The sequence below is a fragment of the Emys orbicularis genome, chromosome 8 (genome assembly GCF_028017835.1).
Source record: "Emys orbicularis isolate rEmyOrb1 chromosome 8, rEmyOrb1.hap1, whole genome shotgun sequence".
Classification (NCBI taxonomy): Eukaryota; Metazoa; Chordata; order Testudines; family Emydidae; genus Emys; species Emys orbicularis.
The window spans coordinates 37,859,325-37,887,280 of record NC_088690.1 but is presented as its reverse complement, the minus strand read 5'-3'; the positions used below and the strand labels follow the sequence as shown (position 1 = coordinate 37,887,280).

Sequence of the window (27,956 nt, the reverse complement as noted above, 5' to 3'; positions counted from 1 at the left end):
CACTTTCCTGCTTCTGCCTCCTCCCCTTGGCAAGTGGACCTCTAGTACGCACTCAAAGTTCCTGATGCTCTTAAACTTATAGGGATGTGTAAACATTTTCAACCCCAGGATGCATTTGTGGACCTTGGTAGGTGATTGAAGTTGAAACAGAATCTTAGACATCATGTAACTTTTCATTTTTTCAGGGTTCTAGCTGAACCATTTACGTAATCCCTGAATTCTGGGGTTGGGGAAAGTGCTGCTCCTGTGTGAAGATCCTTTGTGTTCAATAGGACTCTGTACAGGTACAAACGTCTGCCCACAAGTTGCTCATTGTGTGATCAAAGCCTTAGTTATAAACAGTTATAACTCATATTTTAAAAATGGATTTGCATGGTAATATGCAGTAATTATACTGTGTGGCTATCGGCTAAAAATTCCTATTTTTAGTTCATAAATTGGGCAAAATTTTAAAATGCCAGTACAAAATTTGAAGGGAGTTTTGCATTTCTATCCAGAAAATAGTCCCTATTTTAAAACTTTGTTAAACATTTTCCCCTGTCACAGCCTTGTGTAACTATATTAAAAAACAAACAACCCCCCCATACATTCCCTCTTGCTTCAAAAAGTCCCCCACACAAGCAAGCAAACAAAACTTTATCTGGTGTCCAGTTAAATGGGTGGAGTTAGTAAGATGCAAAAACTCAATGGAAATGTCTCTGCCTTTCTGGACTCTCCAGATCACCATCTATAGCTCTGGTTAATATAAATCAAAGAGTAGAGAATTGTTTAACCCTCCTTTAGCCTTCTTAATGTAAGGAAGCTATTGTAAACAAACATTGGGAGGGATGGGAATTGATTGCATAGGAAGCTGTTTGCAGGTAAATTTCTCAATCAAAGAGTTTAAGGCCAGAAGGAACCACTAGATCATCTAGTCTGAACTCCTGTGTATTACAGGCCACCAACACTGCCCGGCACTCACATGCTAAACCCAACAATCAAAATGTAATAGAACCCACAGGAAACTAGACTATTATGTGCCACAGGCAAAGAATAGGAGGGACCAAAGTGCCCCAGTGACAGGGAAATGATTAAGTGAGATTACCCAGATAATCCAGGCAAGTGACCCAAACGTGTAAAAATACAATTAGGAAGGCCAAAAAAGAATTTGAAGATCAGCTAGCCAAAGACTCAAAAAGTAATAGCAACATTTTTTTAAGTACATCAGAAGCAGGAAGCCTGCTAAACAACCAGTGGGGCCACTGGAAGATCAAGATGCTAAAGGAGCACTCAAGGATGATAAGGCCATTGCGGAGAAACTAAATAAATTCTTTGCATTGGTCTTCATGGTTGAGGATGTGAGGGAGATTCCCAAACATGAGCCATTCTTTTTAGGTGACAGATCTGAGGAACTGTCCCAGATTGAGGTGTCATTAGAGAATGTGTTGGAACAAATTGATAAACTAAACAGTAATAAGTCACCAGGACCAGATAGTATTCACCCAAGGAACTCAAATGTGAAATTACAGGACTACTAACTGTTATCTGTAACCTATCATTTAAATCAGCTTCTGTACCAAATGACTGGAGGATAGCTAATGTGACGCCAATTTTTAAAAAGGGCTCTAGAGGTGACCCCGGCAATTATAGGCTGGTAAGCCTGACTTCAGTACTGGGAAAACTGGTTGAAACTATAGTCAAGAACAAAATTGTCAGACACATAGATGAACATAATTTGTTGGGGAAGAGTCAACATGGTTTTTGTAAAGGGAAATCATGCCTCACCAATCTATTACAATTCTTTGAGGGGGTCAACAAGCATGTGGACAAGGGGGATCCAATGGATATAGTGTATTTAGATTTTCAGAAGCCTTTGACAAGATCCCTCACCAAAGGCTCTTAAGCAAAGTAAGCAGTTATGGGATAAGAGGGAAGGTTCCTCATGGATTGGTAACTGGTTAAAAGATAGGAAACAAAGGGTAAGAATAAATGGTCAGTTTTCAGAATGGAAAGAGGTAAATAGTGATGTCCCCCAGGGGTCTGTACTGGGACCAGTCCTATTCAACGTATTCATAAATGATCTGGAAAGAGGGGTAAACAGTGAGGTGGCAAGATTTGCAGATGATACAAAACTACTCAAGATAGTTAAGTCCCAGGCAGACTGCGAAGAGCTACAAAAGGATCTCTCAAAACTGGATGACTAGGCAACAAAATGGCAGATGAAATTTAATGTTGATAAATGCAAAGTAATGCACATTGGAAAATATAATCCCAACTATACATATAAAATGATGGGGTCTAAATTAGCTATTACCACTCAAGAAAGAGATCTTGGAGTCATTGTGGACAGTTTTCTGAAAACATCCACTCAATGTGCAGCGACAGTCAAAAAAGCAAACAGAATGTTGGGAATCATTAAGAAAGGGATAGATAATAAGACAGAAAATATCATATTACCTCTATATAAATCCATGGTATGCCCACTTCTTGAATGCTGCCTGCAGATGTGGTCGCGCCATCTCAAAAAAGATATATTGGAATTGGAAAAGGTTTAGAAAAGGGCAACAAAATTTATTAGGGGTATGGAATGGCTGCCGTTTGTGGAGAGATTAATAAGACTGGAACGTTTCAGCTTGGGAAAGAGATGACTAAGGGGGGATATGATAGAGGTCTATAAAATCATGACTAGTGTGGAGAAAGTAAATAAGGAAGTGTTATTTACTCCTTCTCATAACACAAGAACTAGTGGCCACCAAATGAAATTAATAGGCAGTAGGTTTAAAACAAACAAAAGGAAGTATTTTTTCACACGATGCACAGTCAACCTGTGGAACTCCTTGCCAGAGGATGTTATAAAGGCCAAGACTATAACAGGGATCAAAAAAGAACTAGATAAATTAATGGAGGATAGGCCTGGTCTGACCCAGTAGGGTTGTTCTTATTTTCTTATGCAGAGGAAGGTAATAAAACTCCAAGGTCACTGCCAATCTGACCTGGGGAAAAATGCCATCCCAACCCCACATATGGTGGCCATCAGTTAGACCCTGAGCATGTGAGTAAGAATCTGGCAGCCAAGCACCTGAAAGAGAGAATGTTTGGTGCCATCTCAGACCAGGCCCACACTGCCCAATGCCGCATCTCTAGCCAGGGCCATCCCTGACCCTTCAGAGGAAGGAGATTTAAAAAAAAACCCAAACCATCCCAGGATACAATGGGAAAGAATAAAAAATCCCTTCCTCACCCCAGCCAGCGGCTCGCTGACAACCTGAAGTATGAGTTTTAGGCATATATGACAGAAACTGAGAGTGAGCCTTAGGGCTGTTGAACGCTGCCCCCCACTACCACAAGCAACCCCATTGTACAATTGCACTCATAAAATTGTCTAGCTTACTCTTAAAACTAATTAAATTGTTTGCACCTACTACACCTTTTGGGAGACTGTTCCAGAACCCCTCTGATGGTTAGAGACCCTCTTCTAGTTTCCAGCCTGAATTTGTTTGTGGCAAGTTTATATCCATTTGTTCATGTGGTAACATTATCCTTTAGTGTAAATAGCTCTTCATCCTCCTTGGTATTTAGCCCCTGATGTATTTATAGATAGCAATCGTATCTCCTTTCAGCCTTCTTTTTTTGCTGGACTAATCAAGCCAAGCTCTTTCACTTTCCTCTCTGAAGATAGGCCTTCCATTGCTCTGATCATCCTAATAGCTCTTCTCTGCACCTGTTCCAGTTTAAATTAATCTTTTGTGAGCATGGGTGACCAAAATTTTACACAGCATTCCAGATGAGGTCTTCCCAGTGCCTTGTACAACAGCATTAATACTTCTCTATCTCTACAGGAAATGCCTCACCTAATACATCGTAGGATCTGATTTGTCTTTTTCATAGCAACATCACATTGGTAGCTCATAGTCATCCTGTGATTGATCCAATTCTGACCTGTTTATAAGCAGATTTAACTCTATTTGAAGACCATTGGTAATTGCTTCTGTTTGTATTTACATTAGGTCAGAATTTGGCCCTTAGCATCAGTTTTTCATCAAGCTATACTGATGCGGATTGGGTAGAATTACCACTGGGGGAAGGATGGGTGTATGAAAATACAGAACTAATTAAATTAACAGCCCTCAAAACTCTGTGAACAAAAGCTGCATCTGCTGAGGCATGCACACAGTGACTTTGTAATGTCTAAAATGCTTCCAGATGGCAGACTTACATATTTTCTCAGAATAATCACACAAACAAAATTTTAACTCCTAGTCTGCTCTGAGACATTTTTGGTTGCCCTGAAAGTAGAAACTAAATATTAATATCCTTCCAAGCACCGAAAAAGCTAAAATGTATTCTCCTTAAAAAAGGTTCCTTGTGCTTTAAGTGAATATTGTGACTTGTTTATTATGTCAGACAACCAGGCTGTTGTTTAAAATCGGTTTCTATGAGTAGATGGAAGCCAGTCAACGTCCCCTAGAAACTATAGGGGAAATAATTCATTGGTATTTATAAAACAGCTTTCAGACTCTTAAGATCTTGTATAGGAATGCAGGGCTCTTTTGCTTAGTCACCTGAGATTTAGGTGATAAACACCTGTATTAAAGATTCAGGTAGTTACACTGAGTCTTGCTGGCAGGTGGAACCGATAATTTCCAACCAGGATGTACAAGGGAAGTGTTTCTTTGAGCCAGAGGGAGGACAGAGGCAGTCCTGGTAGTTATCCTAAAAAAAGCCATGCTTGAGGAAGAAATTTAGGATGAGGTTTTGGTTGTGTTACTGTCTTTGAATTACCAGTAGACAAAAACCTAGGAAGGAGATGAGTTATGACACTAATTCGAGATCTGTGGGCCCTATTGAGGGACTATTTCTGTTCACAGGATTGCTCTGGGTATCTCATATTTTCCTGCCAAAGGCTTCTTATCAGAGTAAACACTGCACCAGACGTGCATACTTTATTCTGTTGGGTGTATATTAGGAGACATTTCAATATCTATGAACCAAATTTTGTCCTCATTTAGACCTGTTGGACCCCATTGGGTTGAGAGAGGTGCACAGGTGTAAACAAAAACTTTTTTTGACTCTACAAATTTTTTTTATGATTTATTACTCACTGGAGAAATCTGAGTTCAGTGGGACAGGACATTCTGTGCCCCACGCTGAAGGAGGCTTGTGAATATTGAGGAGAGGTTTTGATGAGGAAGAGGATATAATCAAAACCATCAATTCAGCATTTATTCTCAAACACTGCTTGAAACTGCTTATACATTTTATTGCTGTACCTATAGAACAATATTAGGAATTGCTTCAGATGGAAAAGTTGGACGTAATTCAACAAAAGAAAAAGGCAAGAAGGGGGAAATTGGATTGTTGTTAATTGCCATAGCCTTTGCCTGTATTGAACTTCTGGCAGTAGTAGCACTGTTCTTTGTGCTTGCATTTACTAAACCTGATCAACATCTTCCAATAGCCAAACCGTTTTTAAGTGCAGCTGTTTATTGCCAGGGTATCACTTTGGGTCAAAGCAATTTGATTTAATTTTTCTGTAGCTCCTCCCAAGTATCGGAAATATAAACAGATTGATTGTTTCTTATTCTGTGACATGTTAAAGTACAAACTAAGTCTGTTTGTACAGTGTGTTGTAGGCCAAGACATGCAATATGTTACATGATATAGCTGGTGATGTCTATTTAAGTACTAATAAATACTTGTTCAAATGACAAACAGCTTTTCACTTTGTCTCTCTGTAATTGTTTGTGAAAATTTGCACAAATGAGTTTTTATTAATACAAATGTTTGAGGAATGACTGCTGTTGGTACAAATTTCCATATACACATGGAAGTAAGGGTAGAAAAGACTATCCATTTGCAGCTATATGCTGTTTCTCTCCTCTTTTAAATATTTGTTGTCCAGTAAGGGAGCTGGAAAAATATGCTACTTTGGTGACCAGTTGTACACCAAAGTTAGAGAATAATCTAAATAAACTGTTCACAGATAACTGGTGGCCTGAAAGATAAATTGTTCAAATTACAAATAAATAAATATCAGTCAGTTTACCCATAACTTGTGAACAGGAAACTTATTGAATAAATTATTTGCATTGAATAATTTGACCAGCTCCAAAGCTGTATTAATGAAACATTTAGTATATTTATAAAAATATTCCTAAATATTGCAAAATAGAGAGCACTTATTAAAGGAAATAAGTTCAATTATCTTTATAACTTAAACCTATTGTTTACCTTTGCTAAATATTTATTTGTTCGTGTGTGTGTGTGTGTGTGTGTGTGTGTGTACATATGCAAGTTTAGCTCTTTTCTGAAAAGGTACACAATAGCAGATGTTTGTCTAATCGCTACCCTATTCAAATACTAATCGGTGGAACATACGTAGAATGCTAGTAGTATGAATAGGTATACGATGGCAATAGTGTTTTTAATCACATCACTATTCAGCCACTAATCGGTGTGATGATTAAGGGACATTAGAGGGAGCACTTTGACATCTGATTCTTGGAACTGATGTCTGCTCAGGCTGTGCTTTGTGGTATCATGGCCAGACTGATTTCCTTAAATAAAACACTCTGATTCCCAAATGTGGAAAATGTTACATTAGGATCTGTTGACATGATTAGGGAATTTGAGAATGTTTTTTTCTACTAGTGATTGACTGTATGTACAAACTATTTACATGAATAAAAGATGGATTACTTTGAGTATCAGTAAGAGTTGAAAAGTAACATCAAGAGATCGTATCTTTTACTCATAGTATCAATAATTAAGTATTTATAAGGACTTTAAAATGTACCAGTTTAATCATTTAGCAAATTCCAACTCATGCATTTTTCAGACACACTAATTACTTTGCATTTCTTTGTATAGGTACCATACACTGTGTTTTCTAGACATTTTATTCAAGTGTGACTGTGGCTTATATTATATCTGTACATGAAAATGATTTACCCCAGCTGTTTCTATAAGATACATGTTACAGCACTTGTCTTCTGTTTATCTTAGTTGGAATTTGTCCTTAAGACATAATCATCAAAATTTGTCAGCTGTTATGAAATCTGCCTGCCTGCTACAGATTAGCCCTTTCCCTAATCTAACTCTTCTGTTATAGAGTCTTAAGTACATTATGTCCTAATGGTGACATTGTGTCTGGTTCTTTTAATGAATGTGCTAAGGGTGTGAGGGTGTAAAGAGCTTTTTCCTTCCCTTGTGAGCCCCTCTTCATGCAGAGCACACACACAGTTGCACTGGAATAGTGGCAGTGTCTGCCCTACCCTAAGCAATAGTGAGGGATTAGTAAGGCTGGCTACTGGCAGTTCCAACCAGTCTCCCTGAGAATTAGGAGAGCTGCATAGGCTGGGGAATGTAATCTGCCATGAGTGCCATATTAATAGTCCTAGTTTCTGGCAAGCCATGCTGGGAAATAGGGCATAGATTATATATTCCCCTTTCCCCACAAGACAGAGAGAGACTCTGAGAGACTGAGGCAGGTCTGCCAGCATCTTCTGAAAGATCCAGGTGAATAAACCCCCCTTGCTTTATCTTTTTAGTTTTCCAGTACTTTGCTTCATATTGATTCAGTGATGAATACCTCCCAAGGGAGTCTGAAACAGTCTGAGACTTTGGATACTTTTTTGCTGACTGTTGGCACAGGATGAAATACAAAGTTATCTTGGATAGGTGTTTGGCTTGTTTATATTTTAAATAATCAAAGGTAATTTATGGCCCACTATGACCCTGACCTGGATTTTGAAACTATCTCCAACCTCCTATGAAAATATTCAGGAGTCTTCAGATCTGACATTGGGTTTCTCCTATTTTAGAGTGTGGGGTGAGCCACAAAATTCAGAGGCAGGCCTGTATTTCCTACTTTCTACCAAAGTTGGTGTCATCCCAATCTGGGATTTTGTTTTGGGTCAAATGTTCCCATGTGTCTATTCACAAAAGAAATAATGAAAAATCAAATGAAGACAATGTACATCTGACCATATGAACAAATCCCATATCTTTAAAAAGCATGATTAATATTTATCCCTTTATTAGAGTTGATCAGATCAGAGTACAGAGAGAACCAGAGGTTAAACCATTCTTCACACCTAACATGTAGCTGCCTCAGTGTATCTGCTGAAGTCTTAATACTCTTCAGAAGTGTGTGTGTACAGTAGTGCTTGCTTGTGGTCACTGGCTGGAGGTAAGAAATGGTGACTGCTTCTTGCGCAAGTGGCATTGCCTATTATTAAGGTTGCCCAACATTTCCCATTATAAGACCCAGTTGTCAGTTTGGCAGGAGTGGCAACTGGAGGCTGGGGTTGAGGAGGAGGAGAAGGAAATATTGGATGAGAAGCCAGGAGGGTGGGAACTGAAACTGGTGGGGTAAGGAGACTGGGGCTAAGGTGAGAAGTCTGTGGAATGGGGACTGGGGCTGGCTAGGTGGGGAGAATGGGAGTGGGACAAGGAGGCAGGGAAGAGACAGCTTGGTAGGGATGAAGCAGAATGGGTCAAACTTCTTGGCCACTTACATAACACCTACCACTTTTCAGCATTTTCCACCACACCCAGACTCTTGGTCAGTCCTTCTCTGTCCTTCTATCTGGGCAGCCACCCAAACCCTTCCTTCTGCAGGGGCAGAAGGTTCTGAGTCTACTAGAGCATGCTCTCCTTCAGAGCCTGGAATGGAACCCAAGATTCCTGAGTTTCACCGTTCCTTTGCTATCAGCAAATATCTGTGATGCTTGATGGCAAAGTGTCCCATTTCTCTCATGTTGGTCGACGTAGAGGATGATCACCTGCTATTGCTATTGGTTACTCCGTTCAGTTAAGTAGCAGAGGTGGTGGATCTAAAGGTTCCGATCCTGCTGATAATACATGTGGCAATGTGATGCCACATGAGGAATTTTCCATTTTTTTCAGTTTGCTTTTTTAAAAGACTAGAAAATTACACACACACAAACTGACTTAAGAGAACATTATGAAAGTTACAAAGTCAAACACTGAAAAGTTAGGAAATGATAGAATTAAGGTTGCCTGTGCACACCATCCTCACAGCCAGGCATTCACCTCCAGGATGCATCTGTCTCTACCTAGGCTCCTACCCTTGACTGGAAGGCTCAAAGAGAATACCACCTGTGCCCCCAACACCTTCATCCTTACTCCCAGAGCCCTGTAGTAAGTTCTGATCTGCTCAGGGTCATACCTCATAGAATCATTAGTGCTCCCATGGATGAGTAGCATGGGGTAGTAGTCAGAGGGCCGGATAATCCTCAACAATCCCTCTGTAATGTCTTGGATACAGGCCCTTGGCAGGCAGCATACCTTCTAGGATACCATGTCAGGCTGACAGATGGGTGCCTCTGTCCTCCTCAGAAGAGAGTCACCAATCACCACTACCATATGTTTCCTCCTGGAAGAGATGGTTGTGATACTCCCAGCCTTAAGGGTAAATGGCTTCTCCTTCTCCACCTTTGGGGGCAATTCCTCCTGGCTTTTTCCCAGGGCAGCATAACAGTTCTTCATCACTATGGTGGGTCCTCCCTGTGACAGAGCCATATCATCTTCCTCCAGATAGCTTCCTCAGCCTTGGACATCTCCATATGAATACTCGCAATGAATTCCTCATGTGCATGGATGCTCCTCAGCATAGCCACCTCCTCCTGCTGCTTTCTCTCCTGCTCCCTAAGAGTTTCCACCAGCAGACACCTTTCACACTAACCTGTCTTTCTGAGAGTCGGAAATGCAGAACAGAGTCTTTTCAAATCCACACCAGGATCTGGGTAGAGGCATCCATGGTCAGGTTCTCTGTCTGGATACAGATGCAGATGGAGGAGACGGGAGCAGTATTGGCACTAGTGATGCAGCCATGTAATCACGTAATTAGAGACTATATTATAATGCATGTGCACAAGAAGGCCAGAATATGGTTGCAAAGGCAATCTTAATTCTGGCATTTCCTAAATTTTGAGTGCTTGGCTTTACAACCTGAATGTTACTTCTTTATTGTGTTGTGCCATCTAATAAACAATATCCCAGTGTGCTCTACTATCAGCAGCATCTACCTCTGCTTCAGTGTATAATTCCTGAAAGAAATCTTTCTTGAAATCCCCTCTTCTGGCTTTCAAACAACCCCCCAACCTCACCAAACTCAGCAGGAGTAAGCTCTCCACAAACCATGATCCACCAACTCAAAGCAGCACCAACAATAACAGATGCAAAATCTGCAGACATATCTCCAGTGCTATGATGATCAGTTCCCCCACAAAATGCCTTTCAAGATCCATGGGTTCTACACATGCCTATCGCATGTGATTTGCCTCATTCAACGCAGTAAATGCCCCAAAAACAACTATGTTGGTGAAACTAGACAATCACTATGCTCTAAAATGAACTCATATAGAAAAATGATAAAAGACAAAAACACCCTATCACCCATGGGCAAATGCTTTTCACGAAACAATCACTCCATATCTGACTTCTCAATCCTCATCCTCAAGGAAGCCTGCACAACTCCTTCAAAAGATGAGCTTGGGATCTTAAATTTATAGCTTTGCAAGACACTAAAAATTGTGGTCTTAAACTGGGGGTTCTCAAACTGGGGGTCGGGACCCCTCAGGGGGTCAGGAGGTTATTACATGGGGGGTCAAGAGCTGTCAGCCTCCACCCCAAACCCCGCTTTGCCTCCAGCATTTATAATGGTGTTAAATATATAAAAAAGTGTTTTAATGTATAAGTGGGGGTCGCTATCAGAGGCTTGCTGTGTGAAAGGGGTCACCAGTACAAAAGTCTGAGAACCCCTGTTTTTAACCATAAATTCAGTGCCTTTATTATTACAACAATCAGTAACCCACTAACCTCCCTTTTTTTGTCCTATGACTGGAGCAGTGTTAATTGGCCACTTCACCTAGAATGGTTGCAGAATATGTGTTAATGACTTATACTAAACAGTCTGTTGCACCTTGTGTTTAGTTGTGACATTCCTGAGTACCTTTCCCAGCAGGGCCGGCTCTGACTTTTTTGCCGCCCCAAGCGGAAAAAAAAAACAAAAAACCCAGGGTGCAGGGCGGCTGGACCCAGAGGCAAAGCAAAAAAAACCAACAAAACCCTGGGTGCAGGGCGGCTGGACCCGGAGGCAAAGCAAAAAAAACCCCAAAAAACTAAACCCCAGGGCGCAGGGTGGCCAGACCCGGAGGCAAAGCAAAAAAACAACAACAAAAAACCTGGGTGCAGGGCGGCTGGACCCGGAGGCAAAGCAAAAATAAATAAATAAATAAATAAATAAAAATAAACCCCAGGGCGCAGGGCGGCTGGACCCGGAGGCAAAGCAAAAAAAACAACAACAAAAAACCTGGGTGCAGGGCGGCTGGACCCGGAGGCAAAGCAAAAATAAATAAATAAATAAATAAATAAAAATAAACCCCAGGGCGCAGGGCGGCCGGACCCGGAGGCAAAGCAAAAAAAAGTAAAAAAAATTAAAAAAATAGGGCAGCCGTGCCGTCCTCAGATTGGACGGAATGCCGCCCCTTAGAATCTGCCGCCCCAAGCACAAACTTGCTTGGCTGGTGCCTGGAGCTGGCCCTGTTTCCCAGACCTGAAGAAGAGCTCAGTGCAGCTCAAAATCTTGTCTATTTCACCAACAGAATTTGGTCCGGTAAAAGATATTCCTCGTTTAGTAATATGTTACTCTTGTCAAGTGGTTTCTTAAAGATTATGTTGCACATACTTTTCTCCTTCCAGTGTGACAGAAACATCGCATTCCTTTGCTGCTGACTTAGCCCTGCACCCCCCACCCTCAAATAAAAATATCCAAAGCAATAATGCTATTTTCAGGGTACTTGAGATTGGTGCATATAGGTGAGCACCTTTCCCTCTCTGCAGGAGTTCCTTACAAAAGTTTTCTCTAGATGAATTATATAGTTCTCCTTTCTTTCAGTGATTCTTACAGCTAGTCTATGCTTGAAATGCTACAGCGACACGGCTGCACCGTTGTAGCGCTTCAGTGTCGATGCTACCTATGCCGATGTGAGAGGCAGTCCCATCGGCATAGGTAATCCACCTCCCCAAGCGGCAGTAGCTAGATTGATGGAAGAATTCTTCTGTCAACCCAGCGCTGTCTGTGCAGGGGATTTTTCACACCCTGGGTGACGTAATTAAACTGACATAATTTTCTAGTGTAGGCCAGGCCTTACCCTTGTTATATTATTTTCCTTAATTCCTGATTTCTTAAAAGCATTTGCCTCCTATGGCCCTACAGGCACATCCATTCCCATCCAAAGAGCATGAAAATTCCAAAGGCTGCCATTGTCTTCTTCAAGGATTCCATCATTGCTGCCAGAGAGGGGAGCAAGTCTGATGTGAGTTTAGCATCTGTTCTCTTGAGCTAGAATCAAATGCTTTATATTGTTTGAAAAATATGAGGTCAAGCATAAATTTCTAACTCTCTAGCGGATCATGATAAATCAACTTCTAAAATCAGATATTTGTCCATTGCAGAGCTGTATAAGTGCTGTTGGTACCAATGAACTTTTCTAAGGGCATGTCTACATGTACAGCGCTTCAGCGGCACAGCTGTGCTGATGCAGTGCGTCCGGTGATAATATCACCACCTCCATGAATGGCAGAAGCTATGTTGGTGGGAGAAGCTCTCTTGTCGATGTAGTGCTGCGCACACAAGTGCTTGTGTTGGTGTAATTTATGTCACTCGGGGTCATTCACACCCCTGAGTGACATAAATTATACTGACATAGGCTGTAGTGTAAACATAACGTAAGCAAACTGGTCTATTTTTTAAATTGGGGGTTTACTGAATCTTCTACTTCTATTACATCAGTGGGAATTGCAGATGATAAGCATCTCTCAGGATTTCGTTCAAATGCTTTAGGAACAAACACAATTTCTTTGATAATCCCATTATGCTTTCAAGGCTTCACAAAGTTGCTTTGTACTTTTTTCCATTTTATAGAAATTGGAGAGTGCTTTTTGCCTTTATGTAGATTAAAGCTTTTTAGAAAGTTTGGAAGAAAAGGAAAGCTTATTTTGAATGTTTAATTGACTATTTATATCTACATATGTAAACCCAGTTGTCTGTGGAGATTTTTTTAGTAACTCATAAGTGCTTGAATTGTAAAAGAAAAAATATTTTAATTTTATTTAAATAACTTAGTTACCTTGTGCTTTATAGACCATGTGACAAGGCAGGGGATCCTGCGCCAAAGAGCTTATTATGATCTATTATGCTAGTAGGGAAGCCTAGTTCCTGATGCTTACTTTGTAGAGTTTACCATTTTGTCATTTATATCTTCCTGTGCATTTGTCAGTGAACAGCCAAACAATGCGAATAAAATCTTGCATACGTTTGTAGCAATAAGTCTGAAAAGCATCCTTACCACCAGGGCTCTAGAAAAGATGTGGAGAGGCTCACACTGTTGCTAGGCAACACAACACTACCACAGATAGTATTTTTCTTTTAATTTATTTATTCTTCAATTTGAGAATGTCCTGCTTGGAGCCATTTGGGTAATAGTTAGGCAAGCACACAGAAAGCAGAAAACTGCAGAAGCAGAATAAAGGAATGCAATAACTAACTAACTAAAAAGTCACGACACATTTATAAAATGGAAAGAACCAGGAGACATGAAATAATTAGTGAAGAATAAGGGAGAAAGAGAGAAAGAAAAACAAACAAGGGGAAAGAGAACAAGAGAAAAAACCCCAAGCAATAAAATGAAAAAAGAAAAGATAGGGCACTACTGAAAAAAAATTTGAAATGGAAAACACAAACGAAGTAAACACAAGGGAAATGGGGGACACTGTTATACAAGAAAAGGAATTAGAAACTTACAGATGAAAAGGGCTTGAAGAGGAAAAAGCAGAAATTGTCTTAAGTGAATGATTGCTATCTCTAATTGCTCCACTTTTTCCTCCTTCTCTGCTTAGGCCTTGGCAACAGTGGTAACACCTTTTGGGAGTTGGGGAATGGCTAATGGGTCCAATGTTTGCTACAAAAGGATAGGATAAGAGTTTCAGGTTTGTTCAGAACTATTCAGTGTTAGAGATTTGAGGATAAAATTCAAAACTACAGGAGTGATTTAGGAGCATAAGACTATGGGACGAGGGCACCTAAGTCAATGGGACACAAATCTAAACATTAATATGCATTGTACTATTTAAATAATATTGGATTTAAGTACAAAAAGTACATGAATGTATTAAGTTAAGGGTACAAATTTAGGCACAGATACTACAAACACACTAATGATCCGATTGAAGAGAATGGGACTGCTCTTCTACTTACAGTTAAGCACATATGTAAGTGTTTGCAAGATCAGATCTTTCAACTCTTCAGTTTGGGAAAATGTTACAAGTTAAGATTTAATATGCGACCTTAACTCAGATCCTTGTGCATATCCATTGGGGTCCTTTAATTACAAGATCATATCCTATTTCTCAGATAATACATTCCGATACCATACAAATCTATTTTGGAACTTCAGAGGCACATCACATTCAGCATTTTGTTAAACAGGAAATTTGACAGAAAAAAACAGATTAGAGACTGGTCTGGATTTCAAAATGCTGAGCACCCAGTGGCTCCCTTTGGGGTCCATCGGAACGGCTGGGTTCTCAGCACTTCTGAAGATCTGGCTGTAAGATCTTACTGACTAGCAGGCTGGTTTCAAGATAGACCATTTGTTACGAACAGAAGCTATATACAGAAATGAGGTAAACAAAAGTTCCTACTGCTCCCTGTAGCTGCACCCTGCTGCTACCCTGTCCTGGGCTTCTTTCTTTCTGTTCCCCTGCAGAAAGTGTCACAGGAAACCAAGTCTGCATGGAGAGTGTACAGGCAATATGGCATCTGTACACTTCCTGGAGGACTTGCTCTACAGCACACTGGCCACTTATTTAGATGCCTAAATTCATATTTAGGAGCCACACTTCAGGCTTCTCTTTTTGAAAATATGAACCTTAGATTTCCTTGCTTGCCTGGCAATTGCTATGAGTCACTGCCCTGGGAGTAGCTGGAGTGCCTCCTATTGCTCAATAGCACCCCCTTCTGGTCTTTTATACAGCAGTTTTAAAAGGTGTCAAAGGCAGTGCATTCATGGGGAAGGCAATATTCCTGGGGCTCCAAAGCATGATTGTGTTGGAGAGGAAAGATCTTCAGGACAAGACCATGGATGCTCCCAGTGGGAGTGGAGACCATGCCAGTAAGGCAGTAAATAGGAAAACAAAGCTAGCAAGCAATCATGATTGTCAAAATCAAGGTATTACATCGTTAGATGTCCTTGTCCATCAGCTGTCACACTAAACTGAGGTCTTTTGTGGTGATTTCTAATGCTCAAGGCTGTGTAAGGAGAAAGCATTGTCACATCTGTGTTCACCTACTACTATTACTGGCAGTATCATGTAACGCAGGGATGGGCAAACTTTTTGGCCCAAAGGCCACATCTGGGTATGGAAATTGTATGGCGGGCCATGAATGCTCACAAAATTGGGGATTGGGGTGCGGAGGGGGTGAGGGCTTTGGCTGGGGGTGCAGGCTCTGGGGTGGGGCTATAAATGAGTTCAGGGTGCGTGAGGGGGCTCCAGACTGGGGCAGGGGGTTGCAGTGTGTGTGGGAGATGAGGACTCTGATGGGGGGTGAGGGCTCTGGGATGGGGCTGGGGATGAGGGGTTGGGGGTGCAGGCTTCGGGTGGCGCTTACCTCAAACAGCTCCCAGAAGCAGCAACATGTCCCCCCTCTGGGTCCTACGTGGAGGCACGGCAAGGAGGCTCTGCACGCTGCCCTGTCCGCAGGCGCCGTCCCACAGCTCCCATTGGACGTGGTTCCAGGCCAATGGGAGCTATGGGGGCAGCACTTGGGGCAGGGTGCAGACCCCTTTGGCTGCCCCTCTGCTTAGGTGCTGGAGGGGGGACATGCTGCTGCTTCCAGGAGCTGCATGCTTCCTGCCTGGAGCTTGAGGACTGGATTAAAATGTCTGGAGGGCCGGATGTGTCCCCCGGGCCGTAGTTTGCCCACCCCGATGTAATGTGTTAAGAGCTTTGGATACCTTGATTACGATAGTCACTATATAAAATGTTGTGTTTTGCTGTGTGTGTATCCCGTGCCCATTTTGGTCGGAGGAGCATCATTTCATGACGTTTTAGTGACTTTCATTTTATCCCAGTGATACCAAGTCTCCTTTTGGACTTTTGTGAGGTATTATCACCATGCATTATCATCCCTGTTTTACAAAAGGGGAACTGAGGCACAAAGAGGCTAAATGACTTGCCCAAGATCATGTGGGAAGTCCATGGGATGCAGGGAATTGAACCTGGGTCTCCCACATCCCAGGCCAATGCCCCACCACCTTTCCTCTCTGTTCTTTGTGCTACATAGTAAAATTCTTATTTTTAACTTGCTTCTCATGAAAAAAAGAGAAATAAGTGAGATTCTTTTTCTCTGGATTTGTGCTGGAAAAATCCTAAGGTTTATTAGAGAGCCATAGTATCTTATACAAAGAACATTATGCTTATTGAAAACGATGTTCTTTTTTTCTCATTTAATTTTGTCTGAAATACATTCTTTATTATTTATAATTAGGTGACAGATCAGATGGTGAAGATTGTATAAGTAGCACAGCCATAAAAATAACCTATGTCTCTGATCTTCTGAAAAAAGATTCACAGGAGCAAAATATATTTAGTAAGAGAAAAAAGTATATTGTATATCATGGATGTTGTACTGAGCATGTGATTTTCTTTTCTCCCTTTGCCAGCTTTTCTTATTACTTCTTGTAGCTGCATTCTAATTTCATGTTCTTTCTGGTCTTTTCCTGATACCATAGGGACAATGAGGTTCTTAATTTACTGACATTTGCTGTGGTGTGCTACAACAAGATCTCAGATACTACGAACATGGTATAAGAACGTATATAGCTATAGTCCTCTTACATTGATATGTGCAGTTTATTTTCAAGGTGCTTCTGCAAAAATGGCAGCAACTTGTTCCTAGACTAGCTGTTTTGGAGAGAAATTAATGGAAGAGCTATCTAAATCCCCTAGAATGCTTTGAAAATCCCAAAGAGACTGTTTCCTCATCTCATGGAAGGGGAAATAGGAGTCTAGATTCTTATCCAAAGTATGTGAATTGTGGACTCACTCCAACATATGTTGTAATGTTTCTGGCTGATGTCAGAGTGAGCACAGGGAAAGCCTAAACTACATAAAAGGATTGAGGCATGGTGACACTGAAAAACACCATTTGTGTTTTACATCTGTGACACTCTTCTGTCTCATCTGGTGTTATTGAATGAGACAATGAAGTCTTCTGTCATTCAGTAATATGTAAACACTTCATTACAGCAAAAAATATGGGTTCTAATGTAAATGTCTTTTTCATCTTCCTCAAGTATGAGAGGTGCAGTACACAGAAATAAATTATATTATTTGTATGATGATCTTGTCATATTTATTTTTAAGTCTGTCTATTTGAGTAGATCCTGGGAGATGCAATCTGCTGGATTCTCTTCCCAGATAGTACAGTAGTTTGTAATCCAAAATTACATCAGTTCAAATGTGGAAAAATACTGGAACAAATTATTTAAAAAATCAATTTGTAAGCACCTTGAGAATGATAGGGTTATAAGGAATAGCCAGCATGGATTTGTTGAGAACACATCATGCCAGGCTAACCTAATTTCCTTTTTGGATGAGGTTACTGACTTAGTGGGTAAGGAGGAAGCAGTAGACATGATATATCTTGGTTTTAATAAGGCTTTTGACACAGTCCCACATGACGTTCTCATAAGCAAACTAGGGAAATGTGGTCTAGATGAAATTACTATTAGGGAGTACACAGCTGGTTGAAAGACTGTACTTTAAAAATAGTTATCAGTGGTTTGCTGATAAACTGGGTGAGCATATTTAGTTGTGTTGCGCAGGGGTCTGTCCTGATCAGGTACTATTCTATATTTTCATTAATAACTTGGATAATAGAATGGAGAGTTTGCTTATAAAATTTGCAGATGACACCAAACTGGGAAAAGTTGCAGGCACTTTGGAGGACAGGATTAAAATTCAAAATAACCTTGAAAAATGAGAGAACTGGTCTAAAATCAACAAGAAGAAATTCAACAAAGACAGGTGCAAATGCTCAACTACAAAAGAGGGAATAACTGGCTACGTGGTGGTATAGCTCAGAAAGATCTGGGGATTATAGTGGATCACAAATTGAATGAGTCAGCAATGAGACACAGTTGCCAAAAAAGGCTAATATCATTAGTGTATTAACAGGAGTATCGTATATGAGACCTGGGAGGTAATTATCCTGCTCTAGTTGGCACTGGTGAGGCCTCTGCACTGGAGTACTGTGTCCAGTTCTGGGCAACACACTTTATGAAAGATGTGGATAAATTGGAGAGAGTCCAGAGGAGAGCAACAAAAATGATGATAGGTTTAGAAAATCCAACATATGAGGAAAGATTAAAAAATCTGGGCATGTTTAGTTTTGAGAAATGCAGACTGAGTGGGGGGACCTGATAAGTCTTCTTATATGTGTTAAGGTCTGTTATAAAGAGGATGGTGGTCAGTTGTTCTCTATGTCCACTGAAGGTAGGATAAGAAGTAATGGGATTAATCTTCAGCAAGGGAGATTTAGGTTAGATATTAGGAAAAACTTTCTAACTATAAGGACATTTAAGCTCTGGAATAGACTTCCAAGGGAGGTTGTGGAATCCCCATCATTGGAGGTTGGACAAACACCTGTCAGGGATGGTCTAGGTTTACTTGATCCTGCCCTAAGTGCTGCGGGCACTTGTAGAGCCGGAAGGGACCTTATTTCTATGATTCTATAATATGAATCAAAATATGAGAGCTGGGTAGCATTTTGCTGATGTGTATTTATGGAGCCTATAGCTTTTTCACACGCTTCAGAGCACTGACAATCACAATCTTCCTCCTTCTGTTTCCTGGGAGGAATGGCAGTGGTGGCAAAATCTGGTATAAAATGCAAGTGGTAGTTTACCAGAGCCCACAGCATCCTCACATAGGGAGTGGCCTTCATTGACTGCAGTCTTTTTCAGTTGGTCCAAGTTACTCTTACAGCCAGTAGGGGCAAGTTGCATGGAAGTTTTGGTTTTTTGTCTGTTTGAGTCTATCCTGTGTAATAGAGGGTCACTGTCATTGAGCAAAAGCTGACTTCATCTGATTTTGGGGGTAGAGAAGCTGCATTTCAGTTGCACTGGAAAAATCTGGAGAAAAATATTTTCTCATAGTCGTAGTGCTTGTGCCTTTGACTCTGGCAGGCAGTTTCCAAGTTCACTTATTACTTTTAAGTAATTCCTTTGAGAACAGTCTTATTTTTATTTTATATTTGTCCTGACCTGTGGTAAGTGTCATTAGTTGTTGGCGGCATGTGTGTTCTCTCTGTGTGCTGCAGTGGCTCTGGCCAGATAGCCCGTACAGCAGGCTCCAGTCAAACTGCCCCAAAGACCACCGACTCAGTTTCTGTAGCAAAGGCATTCTGTCAGGTTTATTGTCAATGAAGCATGGTAATAGCACCCTGGCAGACTCTGAGGATACTAAGACATGTATGTCCATTGCAATGGACTCAGCTTAGTGAATGGCGGGACTTTCCATTCCCCCCAGCTGGACAAAGACACCCCCTCTGAAGCCCCTCTTTTATACACTGATTAAAAACAAGTTACGTATTGCTCCTATGACATGGTTAGTTACCACCCTTTACCTTGTACCTGTTGGTTTGATCAAAACCTCTCTATTCATCACCCTGTCATTCTGACCTTATCTTTAAGAGGGGTCAGTGTGTCTTTGTATCATCTTTGAGGAGTGCGTTTACACAATAACTCTGTATTGGGTCTTCTGGCACTACTCTTCTGGAATGTGTTTATGTGAATACTTAGTCCCTAGGAGTGCTTGTGTTTGTACAGCACCAGCCCTGTTCTTGCCAAATTCTGTGAACTTGCAAGTAGGTATGTTTTGTAAAAGGGCCTGACTTTTACTCATAGCTTGACTCTTGATAACTTTGCTTTATATCAGCATGGCCTGACTTTAGTTCAGGCCTAAGGCCTTACACCAGGCCTCATATCTGAGGCCTGGTCTACACTAGTCTGTTATTTCGGAATTAGCCAAGTTAATTTGGAAAAAAAATGATCCCGTCCACATGACCAAACCGTTTTTTTTATTTTAAAGGGCTCTTTAATCCAATTTCTGTACTCCACCTCGGCAAGTGGAGTAGCGCTTAAATCGAGATCACAATCCCAGGTTAAAGGTATTGTGGACGCAATTCGATGTTATTGGCCTCCGGGAGCTATCCCAGAATGCTCCCTTGTGACTGCTCTGGACAACACTCTCAACTCCGATGCACTAGCCAGGTGGGCACGAAAAGTCCCGGGAACTTTTGAATTTCATTTCCCGTTTGGTCACCATCAGCACAGGTGACCATCAGCACAGTCCACCATCACAGGCGACCATGCAGAGTCCACCATCAAAAGAGATCACGCAGTCCTGGATTCGCAGACAAGCTCCAGCATGGTCCGAACGGGAGGTACTGTATCTCATCGCATGTTGGGGAGACGAGTCTGTTATGGTAGAACTACGTTCCAAAAAAAGGAACGCAAATACGTATGCTAAAGTCTTCAGGGCCATGACGGAAAGAGGCTACTCCAGGGACACAGAGCAGTGTCGTACAAAAATCAAGGAGCTCAGGCAAGCGTACCAAAAAGCCAGGGAGGCGAACGGGCGCTCTGGGTCACAGCCCCATACATTCCGCTTCTACCGTGAGCTGCATGCAATTATGGGGGGTGATGCCACCACTACCCCACCACTGTCCGTGGACACCTGCAAGGGGGGAAGTTGCACGGAGCGAGGAGGAAGAGTCATTGGAGGACGAAGAGGAGGAGGAGGAGGAGGACAGTGCATAGGCGGCAAATGGGGAATCTGTTTCCCCCCCAGCCAGGAACTATTCTTAACGCTGGAGCCAATAGCCTCCCCCCACTCCCAAGGCGGGCTCCCGGACCATGACCCTGGAGAAGGTACTTCTGGTGAGTGAGAGCTGGGCTGTTCACGTTTAGTTTAAAGGGCTCATCCCTGCTCAGAGCCTCATCGGAGCCACGTGATGGGTGCGGGGTGTGTGTTGAAATGAATGTAGAAGAAGCAGAACCCCGCGTGACACTAGTCTGCCTGCAAGCTGAATTCTATTGCCCGGCCGTGTGTGATGGCTTACTCACACCAAAATGTCCCCTTTGTTCTCTGAAATGTATCTTTTAAAATACTACCCTCCCTTTTTCTCCTCCTGCAGGTGCAAATGTTTCAATGCGGCCCCTATCTACTCCATCCCAGAGACTTGTCCAGATTAGAAGGCGGAAAAAACGAACTCAGGTCGACATGTTCGCCGAGCTCATGCAGTCCTCCCGCACTGATAGGGCCCAGCTGAATGCATGGAGGAAAACAATTGCAGAGTCCCGTAAAGCATTACAGGAACTAGAAGAGAGGAGGGACGCGCGATGAGAGCAGGCAGGACACTATGGTCAAGCTCATGGGGAAGCAAACTGACATGCTCCACTGTATGGTGGATCTAATGAGGGAAAGGCAGCAAGACCACAGACTGCTGCTGCAGCCCCTGTATAACCGCCCTCCCTCCTCCCCAAGTTCCATAGCCTCCTCACCCAGACGCCCAAGAACACGAGGGGGGAGGCTATGGGGACGCACACACTCAACCCCAGAGGATCGCCCAAGCAGCAGAAAGCTGGCATATGCAAACTTTTGATTTGGTTTCTGGATTTGTCCTTCCCTCCTCCTTCCCTAACCTAATACCCCGCCTCCTCCGGTCTACCTTCTGATTTCTCTCAATGTGTTGTGCAACAAATAATAAAGAACAGTTTTCAAACAATTTTGACTTTATTTCCTTTCATAGGCCTGGTCTACACTACGAGTTTAGGTCGACTTTAGCAGCGTTAAATCGAATTAAGCCTGGACACGTTCACACGACGAAGCCCTTTCTTTCGACTTAAAGGGCTCTTTAAACCGGTTTCTTTACTCCACCTCCGACGAGGGGATTAGTGATAAAATCGGCCTTAGCGGGTCGGAATTGGGGTAGTGTGGACGGAATTCGACGTTATTGGCCTCCGGGAGCTATCCCACAGTGCTTCATTGTGACCGCTCTGGACAGCACTCTCAACTCAGATGCACTGACCAGGTAGACAGGAAAAGGCCCGCGAACATTTGAATTTCATTTCCTGTTTGCTCAGCGTGGAGAGCACAGGTGACCACGCAGAGCTCATCAGCACAGGTAACCGTGATGGAGTCCCAGGATCGCAAAAGAGCTCCAGCATGGACAGAACGGGAGGTACGGGATCTGCTCGCCATATGGGGAGATGAATCAGTGCTAGCTGAACTCCGAAGCAGTAAATGAAATGGCAAAATATTAGAAAAGGTCTCCAAGGCCATGAAGGACAGAGGCCATAACAGGGACGCACAGCAGTGCCGCGTGAAAATTAAGGAGCTACAGCAAGCCTACCACAAAGCCAGAGAAGCAAACGGAAGGTCCGGGGCAGAGCCGCAAACATGCCGCTTCTACGCAGAGCTGCATGCCATGCTAGGGGGTGCAGCCACCACTACCCCAACCGTGTGCTATGACTCCGTCAATGCAGAAACACGCAACAGGGAAGCGGGTTCGGGGTACGAGGAAGATGAGGATGGAGATAATGTAGATAGCTCACAGCAGCAAGGAAGTGGAGAAACCGGTTTCCCCAACAGCCAGGATATGTTTATCACCCTGGACCTGGAACCAGTAACCCCCGAACTCACCCAAGGCGTGCTCCCAGACCCTGAGGGCACACAGGGGACCTCTGGTGAGTGTACCTTTGTAAATATTACACATGGTTTAAAAGCAAGCGTGTTTAATGATTAATTTGCCCTGGCAATCGCGGCCAGTACAGCTACTGGAAAAGTCTGTTAACGTGTATGGGGATGGAGCGGAAATCCTCCAGGGACATCTCCAGAAAACTCTCCTTCATGTACTCCCAAAGCCTTTGCAAAAGGTTTCTGGGGAGGGCTGCCTTATCCCGTCCGCCATGGTAGGACACTTTACCACGCCAGGCCAGTAGCACGTAGTCTGGAATCATTGCATAACAAAGCATGGCAGCGTATGGTCCCAGTGTTTGCTGGCATGCAGACAACATCCATTCCTTATCGCTCTTTGTTATCCTCAGGCGAGTGATATCATTCACGGTCACCTGGTTGAAATGGGGCGATTTTATTAAGGGGACATTCAGAGGTGCCCCTTCCTGCTCTGCTGAACAGAAATATTCCCCGCTGTTAGCCACACGGTGGGGGGGAGGGGTGAAGTGATCATCCCAGAGAATTGGGTGTGGGGGGGGAGGGGAGTTAGTTGGGTTTGTGCTGCATGTTAACCCGGAAACCGCAGCCCCTCCTTTTACATTGCAAACCCATTTTAAATGGCCAACCCAATGGGTGCTTGGTATGGGAAATGAGAGCGCTACATGTTAAGAAGGTTAAAAAAGCCAAAAGACTGTGTCTTACCGTGCCTGCCTGCAAGCCAAAATCTGTTTCCTGGCACTGCATGAGTGATCTCTCACACCAAACCGGCAGGCCCTCAATATAAGAGGAAAAATGCGACCTTGTAACGAAAGCACATGTGCTGTGTAATGTGAACAGCAAAATTTAACATGAAAGAGTGTTCCCATTGTTCTCTAAAATGTCTTTTTTTAACCACCTCTCCCTTCTCCTCCACCAGCTGCAAATGTTTCTCCTTCACAGAGGCTAGTGAAGATTAGAAGGAGAAAACGGAGGACGCGGGACGATATGTTCACGGAGCTCCAGATGTCCTCCCACGCTGACAGAGCACAGCAGAATGCGTGGAGGCAGTCAATGTCAGACTACAGGAAAGCACAATATGAACGAGAGGAGAGATGGCGGGCTGAATCGTGGGCTGAACAGAGCAAGTGGCGGGCTGAAGATGATAGGTGGTGTCAGCTTGCAGACAGAAGGCAAGAGTCGATGCTCCGGCTGCTGGAGCATCAAACTGATATGCTCCAGCGTATGGTTGAGCTGCAGGAAAGGCAGCAGGAGCAGAGACCGCCGCTACAGCCCCTGTGTAACCAACAGCCCTCCTCCCCAAGTTCCATAGCCTCCTCACCCAGACGCCCAAGAACACGGTGGGGGGGCCTCCGGCCACCCAGTCACTCCACCCCAGATGATTGCCCGAGCATCAGAAGGCTGGCCTTCAATAAGAGTTAAAGTTTTAAACTGCAGTGTGTCCTTTTCCTTCCCTCCTCCCCCACCCATCCCGGGCTACCTTGGCAATTATCCCCCTAGTTGTGTGATGAATTAATAAAGAATGCATGAATGTGAAGTAACAATGACTTTATTACCTCTGCAAGCGGTGCTCGAAGGGGGGACTGGAGGGGGGAGTGGTTGGTTTACAGGGAAGTAGACTGAACCGGGTGGGTGGGGGCGGAGGGTTCATCAAGGAGAAACAAACAGAAGTTTCACACCTTAGCCTGGCCAGTCACAAAACTCGTTTTCAAAGCTTCTCTGATGCGCACCGCGCCCTGCTGTGCTCCTCTAACCGCCGTGGTGTCTGGCTGTGCGTAATCAGCGGCCAGGCGATTTGCCTCAACCTCCCACCCCGCCATAAATGTCTCCCCCTTACTCTTACAGATATTGTGGAGCGTACAGCAAGCAGCAATAACAATGGGGATATTCTTTTCGCTGAGGTCTGAGCAAGTCAGTAAGCTGCGCCAGCGCGCTTTTAAATGTCCAAATGCACATTCCACCACCATTCGGCACTTGCTCAGCCTGTAGTTGAACAGGTCCTGACTACTGTCCAGGCTGCCTGTGTACGGCTTCATGAGCCATGGCATTAAGGGGTAGGCTGGGTCCCCAAGGATCACGATAGGCATTTTAACATCCCCAACAGTTACTTTCTGGTCCGGGAAGAAAGTCCCTTCCTCCAGCTTTCGAATCAGAGCAGAGTGCCTGAAGACGCGAGCATCATGTACCTTTCCCGGCCATCCCACGTTGATGTTGGTGAAACGTCCCTTGTGATCCACCAGGGCTTGCAGCAGCATTGAAAAGTACCCCTTGCGGTTTATGTACTCGGTGGCTTGGTGCTCCGGTGCCAAGATAGGGATATGGGTTCCGTCTATGGCCCCACCACAGTTTGGGAATCCCATTGCAGCAAAGCCATCCACTATGGCCTGCACGTTTCCCAGAGTCACTACCCTTGATATCACCAGGTCTTTGATTGCCCTGGCAACTTGGATCACAGCAGCCCCCACAGTAGATTTGCCCACTCCAAATTGATTCCCGACCGGTAGCTGTCTGGCGTTGCAAGCTTCCACAGGGCTATCGCCACTCGCTTCTCAACTGTGAGGGCTGCTCTCATCCTGGTATTCTGGCGCTTCAGGGCAGGGGAAAGCAAGTCACAAAGTTCCATGAAAGTGCCTTTACGCATGCAAAAGTTTCGCAGCCACTGGGAATCGTCCCACACCTGCAGCACGATGCAGTCCCACCAGTCTGTGCTTGTTTCCCGGGCCCAGAATCGGCGTTCCACGGCATGAACCTGCCCCAGTAACACCATGATTTGCACATTGCTGGGGCCTGTGCCTTGTGAGAGGTCTATGTCCATGTCAATTTCCTCATCACTGTTGTCGCCGCGCTGCAATCGCCTTCTCGGCTGGTCCTGGTTTTGCTTTGGCATGTCCTGGCTCTGCATATACTCCAGGACAATACGCGTGGTGTTCATAGTGCTCATAATTGCCGCGGTGATCTGAGCGGGCTCCATGATTCCAGTGCTAGCTATGGCGTCTGGTCTGAAAAAAGGCGCGAAACTAGTATCTGACGGACCAGGGGAAGGAGGGAGGGAGAGAGGGGCGAGTGACGACATGGCGTACAGGTACAGGGAATTAAAATCAACAAAGGTGGCTGTGCATCAGGGAGAAACACAAACAACTGTCACACAGAATGCCCCCCCCCCCCAAGATTGAACTCAAAAGCCTGGGTTTAGCAGGCCGTTGATTTCACGGAGGGAGGGGGAAGCAAATGAATACAGAACAAATCTATTTTTTACATCTTAAGCTGGCAGACGATGGTGCAGCATGACTGATAGCCCTCGGCATCTTCTGGGTGCTTGGCAGAAAATACTGGGCGCTTGGCAGTTAGTGTACTAAGATTGATAGCCATCATCGTCAAGACAGTTCAATAGGACTGAGCATGTCTGCCCAGGTGCCTCTGGTCGAACCGCAATATGACGACGACGGATATCAATCTTAATACACCATCTACTGCCAAAAGGCAAGGGGCTGCTGCTGTGTAGCAATGCAGCCCCACGTCTGCCAGCCCCACGTCTGCCAGCACCCAGATCGCCCTCGGCCTCTTTTGGGTGCTTAGCAGAAAATACTGGGCGCTTGGCAGAAAATGGCATACTACGATTGATAGCCATCATCATCAAGACAGTTTGCTAGGACTGAGCATGTCTGCCCAGGTGCCCATGATTGACAGCCACTGCAATATGACGATGATGGATACCAGTTGTAATATACCATCTTCTACCAAAAGGCAAGGGGCTGCTGCTGTGTGCAATGCAGCCCCACGTCTGCCAGCCCCACGTCTGCCAGCACCCAGATCGCCCTCGACCTCTTCTGGGTGCTTAGCAGAAAATACTGGGCGATTGGCAGAAAATGGCATACTACGATTGATAGCCATCATCATCAAGACAGTTTGCTAGGACTGAGCATGTCTGCCCAGGTGCCCATGATTGACAGCCACTGCAATATGACGATGATGGATACCAGTCGTAATATACCATCTTCTATCAAAAGGCAAGGGGCTGCTGCTGTGTGCAATGCAGCCCCACGTCTGCCAGCCCCACGTCTGCCAGCACCCAGATCGCCCTCGGCCTCTTCTGGGTGCTTAGCAGAAAATACTGGGCGATTGGCAGAAAATAGCATACTACGACTGATAGCCATCATCATCAAGACAGTTCGATAGGACTGAGCATGTCTGCCCAGGTGCCCATGATTGACAGCCACTGCAGTACGATGACGACGGATACCAGTCTTAATATACCATCTTCTACCAAAAGGCAAGGGGCTGGTGCAATGCAGCCCTACGGCTGCCAGCACCCAGATTACCGATGAAGGCTACCAGTCATGCTGCACCGTCTACCGCCAAAAGGCAGTTAGCTGCTGCTGCTGTGTAGCACTGCAGTACCACGTCTGCTGGCGGCACCCAGATGACATATGGTGACGGTGAGCTGAGCTGAGCGGGCTCCATGCTTGCCGTGGTATGTTGTCTGCACAGGTAACCCAGGTAAAAAGGCGCGAATCTGTTGTCTGCCGTTGCTCTGACGGAGGGGGAGTGGCCTGACGACATGTACCCAGAACCCCCCGCAACACTGTTTTGCATCATTCAGGCATTGGGATCTCAACCCAGAATTCCAATGGGCGGTGGAGACTGCGGGAACTGTGGGATAGCTACCCATAGTGCAATGCTCCGGAAGTCGACGCTAGCCTCGGTACTGTGGACGCGGTCCGCCGACTAGAGCACTTAGAGCATTTTATGTGGGGACACACACAATCGGCTATATACAACCGATTTCTATAAAACCGGCTTCTATAAATTCGACCTAATTTCGTAGTGTAGACATACCCATATATATATAGGGGGCGGATAACTTCAAGAGAAACAAACACAATTGTCACACCGTACCCTGGCCAGTCATGCAACTGGCTTTCAAAGCTTCTCTGATGCACAGCGCGCCCTGCTGTGCTCTTCTAATCGCCCTGTTGTGTGGCTGTGCGAAATTGGCCGCCAGGCGAGTTGCCTCAACCTCCCACTCCGCCATAAACGTCTCCCCTTTACTCTCACAGATATTGTGGAGCACACAACAAGCAGCAATTACAATTGGAATATTGGTTGTGCTGAGATCTAACCGAGTCAGTAAACTGCACCAGTGCGCTTTC

General features: G+C 44.0%; 1 protein-coding gene across 1 annotated transcript in view; it reads left to right on the top strand.

The window, feature by feature from the left end:
• The window catches only part of DPYD (dihydropyrimidine dehydrogenase), a 564,598-nt gene that overhangs the window by 1,239 nt on the left and 535,403 nt on the right, over positions 1–27,956 (top strand). The window lies entirely within an intron of this gene.